The sequence below is a fragment of the Schistocerca americana genome, chromosome 1 (assembly GCF_021461395.2).
Source record: "Schistocerca americana isolate TAMUIC-IGC-003095 chromosome 1, iqSchAmer2.1, whole genome shotgun sequence".
In the NCBI taxonomy this organism is placed as follows: domain Eukaryota; kingdom Metazoa; phylum Arthropoda; class Insecta; order Orthoptera; family Acrididae; genus Schistocerca; species Schistocerca americana.
Window position 1 is genome coordinate 140,326,154 of NC_060119.1, and position 6,850 is coordinate 140,333,003.

At 41.9% G+C, this 6,850-nt stretch overlaps 1 non-coding gene across 1 annotated transcript; it reads right to left on the reverse strand.

The window, feature by feature from the left end:
• Window positions 1-2,448: 2,448 nt before the first annotated feature.
• Trnat-ugu lies at window positions 2,449-2,523 on the reverse strand. The gene has a single exon. It is a non-coding gene; the product is annotated as a tRNA-Thr (tRNA).
• Between the last annotated feature and the right edge of the window lie 4,327 nt (window positions 2,524-6,850).

Below are 6,850 nucleotides of genomic sequence, written 5' to 3' on the forward strand. Positions count from 1 at the left end.
CCAAATATGTACATTCATGGGCCCCAGCCCTACATTGATACCGATGAAAGTCGTTTTCCAATAGCTGTTATTGTTCCGGAGATATTTTGGGTGGACAAGATAGCTGGGACACCATATATATATATATATATATATATATATATATATATAATGTGTGTGTGTGTGTGTGCGGGCACGCGTAAGAGAGAGAAACACTTTATGTGTACGTTTCTTTTTTTATGTACGTGTGTGTGTGTAGGGGGGGGGGGGCGGTGGCAGGGGAGAGTCGGTGGTTATTCAGGCGAGTTGTAGAGTTGAATATGAATGTAATAGCTGTCAGAGAGTGGTTGAAAGTTTTGGTGTTCAGCTGACTCGATTTTTGGTTTAAATGTTTGTGGAGGGGTTCAAGGGCCAGTGGGTGGAAAGGGGATGTATTATTATTATTATTATTATTATTATTATTATTATTATTGTTATAATCCTCTATTGGAGTGTTACTTAATTATTTTATCTATTAGTGTAAAAATGGGTTGTGTGACGTGTATTTGAACTTTGAACAGGATTTTCTTTCCTGCTTTCGTTTTCTGTGTGTGGTAATTTTCTCTCAAGGTTAAGGTCAGTTCACACAGGCCGTCACGCCACGTCCTGTCCCGTAAAAACATTCTGCGGTGCATTTCAGATCGCGGCATCCACATTGGTCGTCCCATCCCATGTCATGGCGCAGTCAAGGTTTCTTGGCAAGAAAGATTGGACGGCTGACGTCATCCGTCCGTTATTGATCACGCCACGCCCAAGCGCATTTCCTCCCGATATACTGCCATGTGCAGATATCCGTATTTGGTTTAGTTCTGGTATTAGTGGTTAATATCAGTTGTTTTTTGTTCGTTATTTGTTACAAAACTGTTTCGTTTCGTTATTTTCTCATTTGTTAAAATTTATAGTAAACGACGAAAGGTTAATTGAAGCAGTGAAACAGCAGTCTGGATTGTATGACATGAGCGTACAAAATTACTTGCCCTCGACTACGTTTAGCCGGCCGGTGTGGCCGTGCGCTTCTAGGCACTTCAGTCTGGAACCGCGTGACCGCTACGGTCGCAGGTTCGAATCCTGCCTCGGGCATGGATGTGTGTGATGTGCTTAGGTTAGTTCGGTTTAAGTAGTTCTAAGTTCTAGGGGACTGATGACCACAGATGTTAAGTTCCATAGTGCTCAGAGCCATTTGAACCATTTGACTACGTTGATAATGTGGGTTTTTATACATCCCGGTACGGTATTTAATATTTTACAATGAAATGCATGCAACATGGCTGTGACTTGAAGTGAGAAAAGTACTGTGGATAGAATCAGATTGATTAGTACGTGAAATTTATTTGTATATTGTCAAGCATTCGTAGTGTATCGTAAAGAAATGGCCTGAAACCTTTAGACACTGCAAGTTATTTGTTTAAATATGTGTTTGTGAAAGGCTTATTTATTGTTAAGTAGCTCTCTGAATTGGGAATGAAACAGTTTTGCAGTCATCAGTGGTCAATACATGTGTTTTCACTAGCTAACCCCAGTGCAAATAAGGAATTTGAACTATTAAAAGCCAAACACAAGACTTAAAGAAAACCCATAAACCTTGAAGGGAAAGGTATTGAGGGAGATTTGACTATTGCACAAAAATTTGCAGTGGACTGTCAATGAAAATTAAGCTTAAACAAACCACTTTTCACGGGACGTGATGGCAGCTCGTAACACTGCGTTTCTTTCAGTAATTATGGCTGCAATTTGACATAACAAATAAAAAAAAACTTACTTTCTAAAATGTAAAATGAAGTTTCCTTTTCCTCGAGCTTCTTGTAAACTGTGTGTGAAATACACTTTCCGTACCGCGTGATGATATTTTTTGGACCCACAGTTTTTTATTGTGTTGTTCTGCGCTTCTGTCTTCCTTCTCAGATGTACAAGCTATCCCTGCAAGCTGAAAACCATTAGAGTCCAATAAATCTCATTTTCGTACAAATGTGGACTCAAATATCCACATATGTAAGATAGCACGTTGTGCATGTGCACTTCACGTATAGAAACAGTTTAAAATCAACTTGCAAATATCGCAGTTACCACGAAGAAAACAGTTTAGGATAGCGATGGGAGTTGAGATCACGAGGACGTGCCGTGGCGTGACGGCCAGTCTGAATACACCTTCATGTGACGGTGCTGGACGGATCGTGTGAAGTCGTCTTTAGGAGGTATTTTTATTGTTGATTCTAGTTATTTTCATGTCTTCTTCTCTGGAGATTACTTTGTGTCTGTGTTCTCTTAGTTGTTTCCAGGCTCTCATGTATTATATGAAGATAGTAACTATTTCGAAAGAACAGATACCAATGATGACCATGCACCTTGTCTAGAAAGAAATGATAATTATCGAAACCCTGAGCTGCCAACAGGTGTTGTTGATATACCTCAGTGGGAACAGCTGAAAATGTGTGCCCCGACCAGGATTCGAACCCGGGATCTCCAGCTTACATGGCAGATGCTCTGCCCATCTGAGCCATCGAGGGCACAGAGGAGAGTGCGACCGCAGGGACTTATCCCTTGCATCCCACATTCCTAACTGTCCACAACCTACATTCGTAATGTTCCATTAACCTTCTTCTGTGCGAATGCGCACTCTTTGCCCTAACTCTTACGGGAATCGTCACCTTAGTTGGCGCGAGTAACGAGTGAATGGGCAAATATCCTTTAGGAACATTACGAATGTAGGTTGTGGACAGTTGGGAATGTGGGATAAGTCCCTGCAGTGGCGCAATCCTCCGTGCCCTCGGGGGCTCAGCTGGGGGTCCGCCCCTATAGCTGTGTCAGCGTGGCGGATTGCCGTCCTACGGGCCCGGGTTCGATTCCCGGCTGGGTTGGAGACTTTCTCCGCTCAGGGACTGGGTGTTGTGTTGTCTTCATCATCATTTCATCCCCATCCGTCGCGTAGGTCTCCCAATGTGGCGTTGAATGTATTAAGACCTGTACCAGGGCGGCCGGACTTGCCCCGCAAGGGGCCTCCCGGCCAATGACGCCAAACGCTCATTTCCATCCGGGCCTGGTTCCTTCCCCCATTTAATCTTAGTGAGCATGGCTTCGTCTCGAGATTTCGCTGAAACAACCGATTTTCAGTCTTATCGATATTTTTCAACATCACTTTTACGTGAATGTTAAAACTGCTCAAAATATCGGGTTTCTGAAATACTCGATTTTCGTTTCTGCCGGCGCGGTAGTTCAGCGTGTTCGGTCAGAGAGCTGGTTGGCCTCTGTAATAAAAAACTGAGTGGAAGGATCAACAAACGAACTTTAACAGATGCCGTGCGACGTCCGCAACGACAAAACCCAACGATCAACAGCGAAAAAAAAAAAAGAAAGATTAATAGAGCGTCTGCCATGCAAGCAGGAGATCCCGGGTTCGAGTCCCGGTAGGGGCACACATTTTCAGCTGTCCCCATTGAGGTATATCAACAACACCTGTTGGCAGCTGAGGGTTTCGATTAATTATCATTTCTTTCTAGAGAAGCTGCATGGTTATCATTGGTATCTGTTTTTCCGGACAGTTACTATCTTCATATAGTTAAAGGCTACCCGGCCATTGACCTGCTTCTGTGCGAATGCGCACACTTTGCCCAAACTCTTACGGGAATTGTTACCCTAGTAATGAGTGAATGGGCAAATATCCTTTACGAACAGGTTCATGAACATTAACAAATATTTTTATAAACCACATTGAACAAAGTATTTTCACGAAAACGACATTACACTGGTTCGGGTATATGGACCACATCTCCGGCTTAATAGATGAAATACAAATAAAAATTGAAAAATTACATTCTGACTTCAATAAGGTATCTGAAAATATATAGTCAACAACTGAAAGTGAAGAGACCAACCAAATTAACTTTCTGGTTATAAGAATAAAAAAAGCAATAAGCATATGTTTGAAAATTACAATAAACCCACAACAACTGACATTGTAATTCCGCAATCCTCAAACCACCCACACTCACAAAAGCAAGCAGCACTTCGACACGTGCTCTATAGATTCAACACAGTGTCCCTCAGAAAAAAAACACCTACCAAAATAACTCGACATAACAATGTAGATACACAAAAACAAAGGTTACTGTAGTAAAATAGTCACATAGCTAAACAACAAAATTATAAGTAAAGTAAAAGCAGAAAACACAAAACCACAGACAACAGCACAACAGAAACAATCACAATCGCAAACACTCAGTACCATAACAACTACACAGAATAATCAGGAAAATTTAAGAGAAAATACAAGATGATGCACAATAACATACAAAAACCAATCCATGAACAAAATCACAACGTTTTCAAAAGACTGGGCGTAAACACAGCATACACAACAGATAATGCTATCAAAAAATAACCCCAAGACTGACAAAAGACATAGACATACACCAGAAATCAGGTATATATCAATTAAACTGTAACACTTGTGATGGCAGATACATAGAAAAAAACACGCAGAACATTTGAATGCAGATAGAAGGAACACATGAGAGCCTGGAAGTATGGGACAAACCACTTCACATTTCCAGAATACCTAAGAGATCACAATCACAAACCAACGTAAGCAAACCAATCAGGATGAGACATAAAGTGAATACACAGTAGTTACGACTTTAAGTCAGAGTGTTCGGTAAAATATCTACAATTAGTGACAAAAGACTTATAGTGCTCCATAACAATTAGGGCAAACAGTATGAAAATTGCGAATAACAAAGTTCATAATATAAAATGAGCTCGTATTTCGTAAGTGAAGTTATAGTGCGTCCTCCGTCGTGTGACCAGATGACAGGAACGCAGATGCCAACCAAAAACGCGAATAACTGTAAGTGTTCACTTATTTACGTAAAAACAAGACGTGAGCTGTTTCATAATCTGAAAATATGGCAAATCGAAACAAAACTGCATTATTCTAGCTTCCACTGAAGTCACCTGAAAGTAAAAAAGCAAAACGCGTCTCGAAGAAATAAATTACACTGATGTCCAAAATTGAAGCAACAAACTGCGCTTCCCCCGTCCTGTATTCACGATATAATCACACAAACTGTCGACGAATGTCGTTACTATCGTGTCCTGCACGGCACCTCTGAAGCGGGGTAGTGTCTGCAGGATAGTTCCACAGTCACTGTGCAGACAGTCACAGGCGGTGCAATATGGCTCACAAGGGGAGGCCGCCAATTGTGAAATTCAGATTCGATTCATACTGCGCATAATAAAAGCTCATAGCCAGAGGTGTAATGTGGCAAGCACCAAGATGCACTTCTCAGCCGTTGTCGAGAAAATCGAGTTAAAAGAAACCGTTGCGGTGAAATACTCTCTACGATTTATATTTTCCTACAGCGTCGTGGCGCAGCGGTAAGCGCTCGGGTTCGTAATCCGAAGGTCGCCGGATCGAATCTCGCGCCATGCAATTTTTTTTTTTTTAGTATTTGTTTTTTGTAATTCAAATATATATATATATATATATATATATATATAGTATTAATGAATTGCTTATGCATGTTGGTGAAGGCGGATCGCTCTCCAATTGTATCGCCTCCATTTTTCCGTTTTTTTTTTTAACAGGGTGTACCAAAGCTCTCCCGTCCGCACTGATTTTCGACAATGTTATAAGTTGCGCTAGGGACCGTATCTACCTTCTTTCGAAGTTAGCAGGCAACTACGCTGTTATGCGGCGGCTCGTTTCGGCCCATTCAACATCTGTCATTCAAGTATAACGAGCGAGTAACTGAGTTTATATTTCATACCTGCCACAGCAAATTTGTGGTCGTGGGGTCTCTTTTCTAATTTGAACGTTTGACTTACGCTATACGTATTCGTTTCGGAATATCGTTTCTACGTCTTCCGTTAACTATACGTGGTTAACATTATGAAGACAATTAATAACATTTGTGAAATACAACTTTGTTTGCGGAAAACATAATGATGTCGCCAGTTTTTCCACGACAAACGACTTTCAACAACTTATTATATGCATAATTGTTGCAACTGATTGCCGGGAATCATATATATATATATATATATTTGAATTATAAAAAACAAATACTAAAAAAAAGGTTACATAGCGCGAGATTCGATCCGGCGATCTTCGGTTTACGAACCCGAGCGCTTACAGCTGCGCCACGACGCTGTAGAGAATTATTAAACTTCGAGAGTATTTCACCGCAACGGTTTCTTTTTACTGTCGATTTTCTCGACAACGGCTGAGAGGTGCATCTTGGTGCTTTGCCACATTACACCTCTGGCCATGAGCTTTTATTATGCGCAGTATGAATCGAATCTGAATTTCACAATTGGCGGCCTCCCCCTGTCAGAGAAGACGCCTACAGACTCTCTGCTATGGAGGATGTTAGGAAGAACAGAAGCAAGACAGCCGCGAACTGATGTGGCCCGATGGCTTAATGTGAATCGTTCTGTTGTTTCTCGGATGAGGTGACAGTTTATAGAGACCGAAACTGTATCCCGGAGACCAGGACAGTGCCGACCACATGTGACATCAGAGAGAGCGGACCGTCATTTGGCTGTAAGTGCACGACGGTACCGCTTCAATAATGCACTGCAACTGGCATCTGACCTCGCAGCATCCCGCGGACGTGTTGTATCGAGGCAAACGGTGTACAGAATGCTTCAACAGAGTGGCCTTTATTGTTGGAGACCTGCTGTCTGTTTACCTCTGGCGTGTCTTCACAGAACGGAACATGTTGAGTGGAGCCGTCAACATGCCACCGGGGCGTTCGAACGGCGGGTCAATGATCTTTTCACAGATGAGACCCGATTTGGACTGGAGAGTGATTCTCGACGGATTTCGGGACCCAAA